A 15,032-nucleotide genomic window follows, 5' to 3' on the forward strand; every position below is an offset into this window, starting at 1 on the left:
GTACTTACGGTTGTCCATAACAAAATGTAAATTGTCATAGAAAGCTTATACACTGGTTGATGCTCGTTGCCCTCGAGAGACTTGTTGCATAAGCTACACACACATACAGTTCAGGATTCGTCTTTATAAACAAGTGAACCCACTTTTCACCAGGCAGTCGGTCGTTACATATTTGTATTTAATGGCAAGCTCAAAAACCAATTTCCGTACCTCTTTGACAGACAGTCTGAAGTATATATCACCACAACGGGCTAAATATTTTGACAGTTCGCGTTCCTGATCGTCGGTAAACACTTTGTTATAGGCAGCGTACCTCATGGTAATGTTAGGAGTATCTCCATTTTCGTTGAGCTTATCTTGTTTACGTAAGTATTGCAGTAAAGTCATGTTATTAACTCGATGTCGATCCCAAGCACGTAAAGAAGTACCACTTTTCATGTCTGCATATGCTTCTGCAAAGCTTGATAGGTCGCTCTAAGCAGCTGAAAAAAAAACAATGCAAATACTTGTGTCACAATTGTACCCCCACTTTTCCAACTAACTGATTCAAAAATCAACCTCAAACATCTAAAGTCTAATACAGAAATAAAAAACACTCAATCATCTATCTATAGAAATAAAAACACAATTAACAAAAGAATTCGATTACACACACACACTTTTGGTCTCCAAAATACAACGTGGGTCGCAGAAACTGCTCGAGACGGCCAGTGCAGTACCGTGGAACATGTAATTGACAGGCAAGCCGCTCGTATTTATCCTTATGCTTCGCCCTCTCCCACGTCGTTTCGCTAATAAGAGTTCTGTCAAAACCATACCCTGTCACAATCGTACCCGGTCTACCTACAACTGAGGTAGAAAGAAACTATATAATTTGTTTTCAAATACCATCACAGTTGCTTAATTATCTCTCGATTAATATATCGGTTTTTATGTTACTAAAACAGTATAATATAGATCGGACACCCTGAATGATAATAGCGAAAGAGAATACTTTCCTGTTCGTTCAGACCAAAAAAAATAAAAATGGCTCAAATGTCTCTGAGCACTATGGGACTCAACATCTATGGTCATCAGTCCCCTAGAACTTAGAACTACTTAAACCTAACTAACCTCAGGACAGCACACAACACCCAGCCATCACGAGGCAGAGAAAATCCCTGACCCCGCCGGGAATCGAACCCGGGTACCCGGGCATGAGAAGCGAGTACGCTACCGCACGACAACGAGATGCGGGCTCATACCATCTCACTCACATTTAATTAACGTAATCGATCATACTGTGACAAGTGAACACGACTACAGCAGCATACTTTTTTCAAAGCTGCGTAGGTGTCCTTAAATAATAAATATAGGGGGAAGTAGATAAACACAGGATATTTTCTAGTGTCTCAGTCTCTGTAACGATGCGAGTTTTAATTTTGAAAGTGTCAAGAACTGTTGGCTGTTATATATGCAGTGTAGCTTCTGGAGTACCAGACACTGTTTGTCTCAGCTCCTGTAAAAAGAGAAAAATCAAGTGTTCGTGGTGCATGGGTTGTACACTTGCAAAGCGAACCGCGCTACCTGCAGTGGTTGGGAAAATTGAATGCTCTCTTATAAGTGTATTCAATAATACTATTGAATACACTTCAAAACCATTTTTAGTAAATAAATGAATTGCTCGTTAAGGTAAATTTAAACACAAAATGGATACCTTTTCGGAATTTACACGGATATTTGTCGTTATTTCCAAGATCCCTTTGTGCGGTCTAATCATCAAGCTTACAATTTGTTTTTACAATATAATCATGTTCAAATAAAAAGTGAGTCTGTTCGCATAATCACTAAGTAAAGTAATAATGTCAGTAGTAGCGGTATTAATGTTCATTGCAGTAAATCAAATGTTCTAAAACTCGGTACCTATGTAAATCTTCTCACAGAACGGCTGCAGATCTTTAGCGAGACATCTAATAGTGCTGTAAGTGCTGAAAATTTCTTCACTTAATTTCGTTATCACAACACCAACACTGAACTTTAGTGACATGAATGTGGTTTATCCTGGAACAACTTTGAACCTGCGGCACAGGATAGTTGGATTCGGTCCTGTATCTGGTTGGAAAATATTATGAATGTAAATTCAGCAAGGCTGAGTTAATTTTCTTTGATTCTAATAGTAATTACTTTGACAGAATACGGAAAAATTTTCATTTTATCTAATGTTATAACATCCTCTATCATTTCAACTGGAAGGCGGTTGAAAAGCGGTGTCATTAAGCTTCACTCCTAAACAGTTTTCGCTTATAGCGTAAGATTACTGTCTGTAAATACTTCAGTGGATTAGGACATGATGATTCAAACAAAAAGTTAGATACGAAATACTGTTGGGCATGGATGGGAAAAAGATGAGGCCATAATGCTTTTGAGAACTGTTAAGCTACCGTGTAAGGTTCTTCAGGAACCCACACTAACCTGTAGTAGCATGGCCAGATAGGTATTCTCCCGAATATGAGCTTATCACTGAACCGTCTCGTTCTATTTGAAACTCTCTAGGAAGTAAAGCTGGTCGCGTTCACGGCTTTCTGTGAGCCCCGCATGTTCCTGATTTGTGTCAGAACTGAAATATTGCAGTGAATTCGGGCTGTTTTATTTGGACAGGATTATGGCAGACTCCTAATGCTGCTCATTACAGTGAGGCTTCCCACAACCGTCTCAGATAGCTTCCTCGACCGTTACTCCTGTAGGGGATTTTATCGTGCACACTGCGCTGTGGGGCTACTCTCCCAGCTGTCCACATCTCAAGATATCGATAGTCTGTACATACATACATGAATACTTGTTCCACAGATCATGAATACGACATTTCGTAATGATATGGAACGTGTCACTTTAACATAAGTTTTCTTTACACAAAATATTTTTTTTTGCTTTTACAGTTATTACTTCATATTTAAGAATTTATCTATTAAGCAGAAGAAGTAGTCATTCAGAAATTCTTTTAATTTGTTTTTCGCTGTCATACTTTTAATGTTATTTGGTAAAAGACTAAAGATTTTTGTAGCAGCTTAATTCACTCCTTTTCTGTGCCAATGTTAGATTTAACCCAAAATAGCGAAGGTCATGCTTTCTAGTTATGCACTTCGCTGTTATTTTTGAATTGGGATGGGTTATTAATAACAAATTTCATAAGTGAATATGCGTACTGCGAAGGTGCTGTGAATATCCCAAGTTCCTTGAATAAATGTCTGCAAGGGGATCTTGGGTGGGCACCAGCTATTATTCTGATTACACGGTTTTGTGCTATGAATACTTTTTCTCTTAATGATGAATCACCCCAAAATATGATGCCATATGAAAGTAGTGAATGAAAATATTCATAGTAGGCTAATTTACTTATGTGTTTATCACAAGAAGTTGCAATAATCCTGATATCATAAGTAGCTGAAACGAATCGTTTCAGCAGATCATCGATGTGTTTCTTCCAATTCAATTTGTCATCAATGCACATACCCAGAAATTTTGAATATTCTGAGTTAGCAACAGACTTCTATAATTATTAATTCTGCCTTTCATCAAAATTTAGTGACAGTCCATTTGCACAGAACCATGTAATAATTTTTTGAAAAATATTATTTACACTTTCCTCATCTGATTCTTGTTTTTGGGTGTGATTACTATACTTCTATCATCAGAAAAAGGAACTAGCTTTGCATCTTCATGAATATAGAGTGGCAAGTCATTAATAAAAATATAGAACAATAAGGGACCCAAGACTGAACCCTGTGGGACTCCATTTTTTACCATGTATGGTGATTCTTTGCAGACTATCAGTACTTTAACTGTTATCTGTTGGAAAAAAGCTTTTAGTGCTTTGTTGGAAATGCCATCCATTCCATTTGATCTTTTACTTTTGACTGAATTTATTATTTTCCTAATTTCAGTAGGAGAGGTGGGTTGAATTTCAGTTTTATCGAATTGCATAAGTATTGCCGCTTCCATATACTGCCTTGCATTTTGTAATGAACAGCTGGATCCTATTTTCTCTACAACACTTAAAAATGATTATTAAAGATACTTTCTGCTTCTGACTTCTAGTTAACAAGTTTTTCATTGACTTTGATTGAAATACAATCTTCCTTTGCTCTCAGTTACCCTGTTTCCCTTTTAACAACATTCCACATTATCTTAATTTTATTATCAGATGCCCTAATCTCAGACATAATGCACATGCTTCTGGACTTTTTAATAACTTTTCTTAATACAGTACATTAGTTTTTATAATGTTTCAATGTTTCTGGATCATTACTCCTCCTACCTATAAGATACATTTCCCTTTTCTGTTTACAAAATATTTGTACCCCTTTAGTAAACCATGGCTAATTTGATGGTTTCTTACAATTATATTTCACTGTTTCCTTTGGGAAAGTGTTTTCAAATATACTCACAAATGTATCATGAAATAGGTTAAATTTTAAATTAGCATCAGATCCCCTGTGCACATAATCCCAGTCTAACTGTTGCAAGCTTTTCCTAAAATTTTCAATTGTTAAATCTTTAATTGAATGCACTATTTTGAAGGACTGTTTTGCATTACTGCGTGGATCTATGTCATATGCTGTAACTAGCTGTGCATCATGAACAGACAGACCATTCTTAACAGGAAAAGTTTTTATTTGATTAAATTAATCTTGATCTATAGAAACATTATCTACCAGTGTGTTGCTTTCCTCTACCACCTGAGTAGGAACATCAATAGCGGAAATCAAATTGAAAGAACCAAGATCAGAGTCAAGCTTTCTATCAGACTCTTTCAGAAAATCTACATTGAATTTCCCAAAAACAATAATTTTCTTCCCTCACTCTGACAGATAGCACAACAAGGAATCCAACTTTTTCAAAAATAGCTGAGAATTTCCCAATTGGGACCTACAGGTATATACAGCTACAATTATAAAAGTATCATTATTTAGTTTAAGCTCACTTGCACGTGGTTCTATATGTTGCTTTACACAAAGTCTTTTAGTTTCCAAATTTTTCATACTATGACAGATTTTAACATATATGGCAACTCATCCTCTCTCCATAGTGTCTCTACTCACATGTACTGATAGCTTATATCTACCTACATTTACCATTTCCATACCTAGGACTATATAATGTTCAGACAGGCTTAGTACATGTATTTCACCCTCACTTTCTCAATCCTCTAAACAAACAAGAAGCTCTTCTACATTGTTTTTTAGTCCCCTGATATTCTAATGCAATATACTAACATTATTTTTCAGTGCGCTCTTATGAGAACCTTGTGACATACACTATTTTTCACTGTACTGTTATGAGAGTCTTGTGATACTTTTAACATCTCTGGTATCTGTCTGTCTAAGCTTCTCATTAAGTTTAATTTCATTCAATGTTGGATGACTGGACACTGATTTTAGCCTAAAAAGGGGGTACTCCCATGAGTTTCAGCGCCCCTGCCTCCCTTAAAGATTTTGCTAGCATCCCAGATAATTTACCCTTCCCTTTATATTGAGATGCAGAACATGTTTTGTGAAGTCCCACCTACCCATACCATGAAAGGAACCAAACCTCTACCTGACAAAGTAGCCGCCCAAAGCAGCTGATCTAGCTCCATATTGACCCTCCTGACAGAGCTGTTGAATTCGCTCGGATCATACCGCATTAAAGCAGGAACCAAGCCAACATTTGTATGGTTCGTTGGAGATGCTATTTCTACTAGGTTGCACTCAATATTGTAACCGTCATCCCTATCGATACTAATTCCCGCTGCACCCACAAGTACAACATGATCCTGCTTTGTAAAACCCTTGCACAGTGATCCAACATCCTCTATCACTTGGCTAAGACATGCACTGGGCTTGAAAATACTTGTGACCTGGTACCTGTCACCTAATTTTTCCTGCAACACCTAGCCCACACATCTTCCATGGCTACTACGTAACAAAAGAACTTTCCTGCTACGTTCTTCTTTCTTTGAAACAGTTGATTTCCTAGTGAAAGTCCGTTGAGTGCTGACTACACTTACATCTACGTGAGCCTCTTCATTACTTGACTAAGGAAGCAAGAAAAATCTGTTGTTTGTGCCAACGATGAAACTGTCAGATACCGTTCTCTTTCCGTGGACCCTGTTCCCTGCTACAACTTCCCACCTGTCTTCACCCTTCGCCACGCTTAACATCGTTAGTTCCTCCCTAGCACTATCCAGTTCAGCCTTAAGGCCTATTGTCATCCCTTCGTGTTCAGCTGCCGGCAGCGGTGGCCGAGCGGTTCTAGGCGCTACAGTCTGGAACCACGCGACCGCTACGGTCGCAGGTTCGAATCCTGCCGCGGGCATGGATGTGTGTGATGTCCTTAGGTTAGTTAGGTTTAAGTAGTTCTAAGTTCTAGGGGACTGATGACCTCAGAAGTTAAGTCCCATAGTGCTCAGAGCCATTTGAACCTGTTCAGCTATTTTCCTATCCCTGGAACATAGTCTGCAATACCATGGAATAGACCCATTTACTTCCACAATTCCCATGCCACTACATTTACCCAAATGTAACCATCTGCCACAACAGCTGCGCAGAATCCCAGAATTAACTTTCCTATGGCAGCTCAAACACCTCTCGCTCATGGTTGTTTACAATATTTATACAAAATGTATCTAGGTAGTAACAGTAATAGTCTACTAACTACAGATCAGAAGAGTCACTATAGTTATGTGGAACACTAATATACTTGTATATTAATGACACAGTAACGTAATGCACTTAAAATAACTTTAAAAATCAAAACTTGTACACCCGAAAAAAGAGGCCTAAGCTCGCGTATGCGCGATATCTACTTTACTCGTTTTGAAACGAAATGAAAGATAGAACTCAAAATCTTTAATTCCCTGAATAGATACGGCACTATTAAATATATGTGTAATGAGAACAACCTAAATTCTTCAATTAATACTTAAGCAAATGTCTTATATTGGTATGCAAACAAACGTCTAAAGTACACGGAAACCGTCCCTTAGGTTATGTTCTTGTTTTTTTCCGAGAAATATTTTGAAACAAGTGAAACCTTAAATAGATAATATGAAACAGACTTTAATTAACTTCCTTAAAGTGTAAATTAACTTAATTGACCGTTATTACAGAATTAACAACTTACTGTCACGAGCTCAATATTCAAGCGTGTGCGGTCCGCGCCCGGCCTGCCAACACTGCCGTTGTTAGACGAAACGAACATTAGCAAAAGTACCCATTTCAGCATATACAAGATCTTTCTCTATTATCAGTTCATCGTTAAGTTCTGTAACCATTGCGTCCTCTGTTTACTGATAAGTGGTCAATTCTCTACCCTCCTGAGACCAATTCCCACTCTTGAAATATCAGACCATGTAGTGTCTGGAAGAAAAATATAAAAGTGTGTTCTGACCATCACTAATTAGACTCTTCATAGTCACGTGGTTGTTCTTGAGTATACGAAGAGCTTCCACGGAAGGATGAATCGCATCGGCAGCACGAAACACCACACGGTGACGGAAGATTACACTCCATTCACCATCGCCACCAGTCTGGACCTGAATTTTAGTCATTCCAGAGTGATTGCCGAGAGGGTCAGTTGGGACAGTAGCTCCATCAATGATGAGATTTAGAACTGTCCCTTCTCTATCAGGGTGCTATATACGACTTTCACTGGAATATCTATCGTAGCACCAGGTAGTGAAATAATCAATTATAGCATGTAGCAGCGTCTCGCCAGAAAAACTAAGGAAATTCTCTTCGAAGTTTCTATAGTATGATGGGAAGTATCATAATCTCCATTTGTGGAAGGGATCTAATTTAGTTCGGCGGAATATATTATCCCCAGATGTTTGTAAGGAAACTAGTTTATTTGTTCATTCTTGCCATGTTACTGACAGCGAGCATCAGTAAGCACATTACTTTTAACGATAAAGTTCATTTCAGTCAAATTTTCACGCAAATTCTTCAATGATTAAAACGGATTCGACTGATTAGTCATTGTCAATAGCCCTATAAAAATATGAAACAGTATACAAGCACTCATATAAATACATGACATAGATAAAGTAAATACATATACAATTAAACTACATAAACTTTGAAAGTATTGAAATGTGATCATTACTGCTTCTTATTGCCACACCACACGATCACGATTTGATTATGGACGCAAGTGGTGAACCTGCCACACCATCGCATCTGTACGCACTGGATGAATTCCATTATGACTGTAGTTCGGTCACAACTAGCCAGGTTCCCAGCCTCTGCGTTGATACTAGTGAGCTGCCACTTCATATCAGGCAGCAACTACTCATGGTGTGACAAGCACACCAAATATATTTCTTACCACAGGCGCGAGTGTATCATATGGTTGTTCGACTCTCTATGAAGTGATATTTCGATAATCGTTCACATGTAACGTGGCAATTTGGAATCCGTGCTAAGACCATCTTCTAGAAATGGTTTTGGAATATATTTGCGTTTTACCCCAAGATTAGAGTACATCACTAGTGTGAGTTCATAAAAGGACCAAGATAATATTAAATTCACGCTATCTTACCAAAAGTATCCGAACACCACTACATAATGCGGAATTGACCATTAGATGACACGAGAGGCGAAACCGCGAGAATAAAAGAAGGCGTGGAGTATTCCGCTGTCAGTAGGGAAGCTACTGAAGCAGAATGGGTCGGTCAGGATAGCTCATTGACTTCGAACATGGACTAGTTATTGAATGTCACTTGAGTACTAGGTCCATCAGGGACATTGCAACGCTTCTAAAGCTGCCCAAGTCTACTTTTGGTGATGTGATTACAAAGAGGAAACGAGAAGGAAGAACCACAGCTAAACCAAGATCAGCGAGCATTGCGGACCGTGGTTTTAAAAAATCGCTTGAAATCACCGGAAGGAGTCACTCGTGACTTCCAAAGTGCTACCAGCAGTCCATCTAGCACGATGTCTGTGCGTAGGGAGTTAACGAGAATTGGGTACAGTGGTCGAGCACCTCCACATTTCCGTAGTCAACGTTAAGTCATGCCATTGGACAATGACCGAGCGAGGTGGCGCAGTGGTTAGCACACTGGACTCGCATTCGGGAAGACGACGGTTCATTCCCGCGTCCGACCATTCTGATTTAGGTTTCCCGTGATTTCCCTAAATCGCTCCAGGCAAATGCCGGGACGGTTCCTTTGAAAGGGCACGGCCGACTTCCTTCCCCGTCCTTCCCTGATCCGAGGAGACTGATGACCTCGCAGTTTGGTCTCCTCCCACAAACAACCCAACCCAACCCCCCCCCCCCCCCCCCGTATTGAACAATGGATGAATGGAAACGAGTGAGTTGCAGTGATGAATCACGCTGTACGCGGTGGCAATTCGATGGTAGGGTTTAGGTTTGGCGACTGACTGGAGAACGCTATATGCTTCCAGAATGAAATTTTCACTCTGCAGCGGAGTGTGCGCTGATATGAAATTTCCTGACAGATTAAAACTGTGTGCCCGACCGAGACTCGAACTCGGGACCTTTGCCTTTCGCGGGCAAGTGCTCTACCAACTGAGCTACCGAAGCACGACTCACGCCCGGTACTCACAGCTTTACTTCTGCCATTATCTCGTCTCCTACCTTCCAAACTTTACAGAAGTTCTCCTGCGAACCTTGCAGAACTAGCACTCCTGAAAGAAAGGATATAGAGGAGACATGGCTTAGCCACAGCCTGGGGAATGTTTCTGCAACGTTCGCAGGAGAGCTTCTGTAAAGTTTGGAAGGTAGGAGACGAGATACTGGCAGAAGTAAAGCTGTGAGTACCGAGCGTGAGTCGTGCTTCGGTAGCTCAGTTGGTAGAGCACTTGCCCGTGAAAGGCAAAGCTCCCGAGTTCGAGTCTCGGTCGGGCACGCAGTTTTAATCTGCCAGGAAGTTTCATATCAGCGCACACTCCACTGCAGAGAGAAAATTTCATTCTGGAAACATCCCCCAGGCTGTGGCTAAGCCATGTCTCCGCTACATCCTTTCTTTCAGGAGTGCTAGTTCTGCAAGGTTCGCAGGAGAGCTTCTGTAAAGTTTGGAAGGTAGGAGACGAGATACTGGCAGAAGTAAAGCTGTGAGTGCCGGGCGTGAGTCGTGCTTCAATAGCTCAGTTGGTAGAGCACAAGCCCGCGAAAGGCAAAGGTCCCGAGTTCGAGTCTCAGTCGGACACACAGTTTTAATCTGCCAGGAAGTATCAACGCTATATGCCATTATGTGTAGTGCCAGCTTTGAAGTACGGACGAGGTGGTGTTACAGTATGTGAGTGTTTTTTTATGTTTAGCGTGTGGTTTCCTTATTGTGTTTAAGGAAAACTAAATGCGGAAGGATATGAAGACATTTTAGAGCATTCTGTATTATGCACAGTAAAGGATCAGTTTGGAGACAATGAAGGTCTGTATCAGCATGTCAAGGCACCCTGTCGTAAAGCAGCATCTGTGAGGCAATTGTTTATGGAGAGTAGTATGCCTGAAGTGGACTGGCGTACCTAGAGTCCCCACTTATACCCAGAGTTCTGAGAAGAGTTACAACGTCGACTCTGAAGTCCAAGTTCTCTGGTTTCTATTGTTGAGGAAGAATGGACTGCCATTCCTCCGTATACATTCAGACACTTCATTGAAGGAACCCAAGCAGATTTCAAGTCGTCATGAAAGCTGTAAGGGTGGATGTATCCCATATTAACGTACGGATACTTTGATCAGATATTGTATTTACTCTTACAAAAGAAAGTACTGTCGTTTCTCTAGATATTTGCTTTGTAATATTTTAGTTAAGAATCACAATTTTATAACATTGTGCACATCTGATCACGTCTTGTTATCAGACGTGCAGTATGAGTCACGCGCAGGACAACGTGGCGTCAGATGGCTCGAGGGAATGTAGTTACGATGCTGTATGATAGAGGTCACTAACTGACGGGCACTATTTGAACTGCAGTCAAAATACTGTCATATTTTATTTCCGGTTTTGATTGTTTAATTTTCTCATTCCTTATTAATTACTGTTATTATTATTTTTATTTATGAGAGAAAATGAAGGTGTGAATGTGAAATGCTGTTTTATGTAAAGTTTTCATACTATACAGTGAAGTAATTCGTCACGTGAGGAATGTTCCAGAATGATGGTTCTGTTAGTCATTTGTACCGGGGAACTTGTTATCAACTATTTCGCCAGTTTATGGTACTGTGGAAAATGAGATTATGTTTTCGAAAAAGTAGTTTTGTTAAGAGGGAACTAATTTTACATTTGTGGGTTTTCAAAATTTATTTATGTTAATTTACTGTTCTGATTCATCGACAAATTTTGATTGGTTCTATACATATGCGCGGGATTGAGCGGGTTTGATGCTTGTTTCCGATTGACTGTGATGATTCTCCGCCAATCAGAAATTAGTATATTGACGCGTAGTTTGGGAACTAAAATCTTCTTCCGTGTGGTGAGAAGAGCAGAGTTAGGACTTGGATCTCATAGTGATCAGACCTATTGAATTGTGCTCCGTTGGAAAGGTCTGCGTGTGAACTTTCAGACTTTCTACAGTTTAGAATAAGGCTTGGTAGTGACTGGTGTATGCAAGCATATCGTAATAAAGTGAAATTTTACACATATAAATCTTTTCATTTAACTAGTCCTTCCACCGACAAAACAATTTTAGCGCCACTCGTAGTCACGACGTGTACAGCTGTTCTTTCTGTAGCTTTTTGCGGCTGAGAACTGCATGGCAGTAGCTTCAAGGAGGCGTGCGTGTTAGAAGAGATTCACCACGAAGTGAGTGGAATTTACACCTTTGGCAATGCACTGCGCCGCCGCAAAGTTCGTCAACAAATGTACGCAGTAGGGAAACTGATCCTTAAGATACAGAACGCTGTTCCTCTGCTATAACAGCAGGGGAACGAAGCTGTATTATGACGACCACGGAGACATACAAAAAGAAGTGGAAACGAGCAAGATTAAATAGCAGTCCATGAGAAATGACCTCTTCGAGCTATGATCCTACTCTTGAGTCAGATGGTTATCCTATTTACTCCAGTGATAGGAGGCCACTTTTCTTTTTTCTCTACCATTTAGATCAGGGGTTCCCAGACTGGTTGTCACCTCGAACTACTTGGCATTTTTAGAACTTGGGAGTACCGCTATAGCTTGTTCATATTTTAACCAACCCTGAGGCGGGGGTGGAGGGGCGGGGGAGGAAAGCGGAAGATTGAGCGACGAGTGCCCCAGGGGTGAGCAACGGGAAATGATTTTCTTCATCTTGCTCAGAGTTGATAATTCACATACGGACTGCCGATCAACGTTACAGACACAGATTAAAAATTTCGTGGAAGCACTTTTTTGCAGATTCGTTCACATTTACATGCGGAATTTAATAGGAGCAAAAGTATAAAATCAAATTACACCGGGTCTTATACAAATAATCAATGAGAAAGAGTAATGGCATTTAAAATATTTCTTTAACTTTTACATCACAAATAACATAAATCAGTTGTACACGGAAGTAATGAACTGAACATGGAGATAGCAAACTAGACTCGAAGTAGGAACAAAATTCAGAATCGTCGTAGTTTGACGGTAAATTAGATTTCAAAATCAGTAATTAGTCAGTTCTAAAATTTAGATTCCGAGGAAAAAAATCTACTTGTTTAAGTTGGAAGCATGTTGCTGTTTATCATTAATCAGAGCTTCATAGTCTAGCTCGATTGAGTTAAACTTTATTCTCAAGTCTCCTTCAACATTAAGTCTGTTTCTGTATTTATTTTTAATGTTCAACAACTTATAAAACCGACTTACACACGTGTAACTAGTAACAAGCGGCACCAAAAATAAGACTGCTAGTCTGAAAAGAGAAAGCTGCTCAATTTTTGTTCCCATCCAAAAAGAAAGCAAAGATATATTTGGTGCAATCTTCGGAAAAATACTTTTCACTGGAGCTAGTTCATTGTCTTCGACAATGATGTCAGACTAGGGAATACGGGAAAGTTATTGTTCAGTACTTGTGAACTAAAAAGAGTCAACTATCGTTTGAAAGATTTTTTTCTTTTGCTTGGTATGAAAGCTGTTGTGCCTCGTCCTTGTAGATCCATATTTAAAATGTGAAGCCTGTCAAAGGTATCAGTTGACTAAACCAGTCTTCATAACCACTTATCATGGTCGAAACAGTTCTTCGTGCATTGCCTTTGTCACGGAAGAGACATAAGAACCTCGAACCTCAGTACAAATATTCAGTTTAAAATCTTGCTTCAATACGAAGAAGCTAACATTTAAATTTACCTCCCATATCTTCACACAACAGTTTGACTGGTAGTAAGTTTAGAGGACGTGCCTTTATGAAGCTTATAGCTTTTACAGCGTTTGCAAAACAATATGAAAAGTTTTAGGCATGTCCTTAGAAGCCAAAGCTTCTCAATGTATTAGACAATTAGGTGTGAATTTCCTCACTTTTGCTTTCTGCCCTGTTAAGTGAGCATACATTGCCTTGGCCCCGACTGTACAAATACAACACATTTTTGTCAAGGAACATCTACTTTTAACAAATAACATGTTGTCTGCTGTAGAATTTGACTCAAGCAGTTTGCGAAGAAAAAGTTCTTCTTTTATATCCTCATGGTAGTCAAAACGAACAAAAAGCGAGTACTTGCGCCATATTTGTTGCATCTGTACCTTCGTCTGTTTCAAGAGCGAAATAAGTGCCGTTTTGCAGTTGTAACAGATCTTCCAAATCATATCTATGCTGCAACAACAGCTGATGTTCGAAATACCGGCAGCTTCAACATGCGTCACGTTGAGCCTTTCCCAGGCAATCCTGAAGTAACAGAACTAAGCTAATGAATGGCTGTCCCTTAAAGAAAAGGGGGCAGTGGAAGAGCGAATGTGACTGATTTTGATAATTCTAACCATTTATTGTGGTACAAGTAGCCAGTACAACCAGCACCCTGTACAGGATTTCGTAAAAAATCTGCATCATCTTAGGTGGCCTATCGTTCCATAAACCAAGACAAGGATGGAGCTACATGACTCAAATCGCCATCTCTCCTGACGTCTTTGTAAAGGATGGTACAATTCTATTTACTCTCAAATAAACTGTTGTCATGTAATGGGTTAACTAACAGATATTTTGTGAGTTACCTTAATTCTGCGGTTCCATTGCGTTATTAATTGTATTAATTGCGGCTCTTCTGCTTGGGGGTTTACGTATGAATTATGTCATGAGGGTTTATCATGCACGGAGTTCCTCGTTCGATACGCGTTCCGCAATTCGGGAATTACGCGGTACAGCCTCGAGCGAAAGCCCCGCTGGGAGTAATCAGCGTACCACCTGCCGTGCCGTTGTAGAGCTGTGTCAGCCTGGGAAACATCTACTGTTGTACGGGACAACGCAGGCAGATCTGTTGCACACAAGTTACAATATTCCAGCCAGGTAATGCTTCTAGTTAGTGGCAGGACCTGACACAATTTATAAGCCATTATCACCAGAACTATTTTCAGTTATAATGGTATACGAATACTGCGCTATAGCCCCAAATACGAGCCATGTGGTCCTTGTGTACGTAGAGTAAACGAGTGAATTCCCGAAGATGAACAGGAAGCATTCTGAAAACGTAGCGACTATACTGAACCACAAAAGTGTTGAGACTCCAGCGGTAACCAAGCCAATATTATGATCGCTCCTCTCTCTAATCTTCGCCCATATTATCGCCAAAGAGACGTGAAGCTGAAAAGTAATTAGTTTAATATCCGCGAGGAAGCAGGCTCACTGTTAGAAATTGTGCAAATGGAAAACATTAAGATAATTATATAACTTCGCTACAGATAACAAGGGCACATGATTAATAAGAGCACAGAAGCTTTCGTTCAAATAAACCTGACATGGTATATTACAGCAGCCTATAATGGGACAAATGGAGGAGAGTTCCTAGATTAGCTCTTACTTGGTGCGTGAATATATACAAGCCAGGCAAGATACAAATAAGGAGAAAATATTTGTACGTGAGGTAACAAAACATAAAATTCTTCCTTATTCAGT

Source organism: Schistocerca gregaria, chromosome X (assembly GCF_023897955.1).
Source record: "Schistocerca gregaria isolate iqSchGreg1 chromosome X, iqSchGreg1.2, whole genome shotgun sequence".
NCBI lineage: Eukaryota > Metazoa > Arthropoda > Insecta > Orthoptera > Acrididae > Schistocerca > Schistocerca gregaria.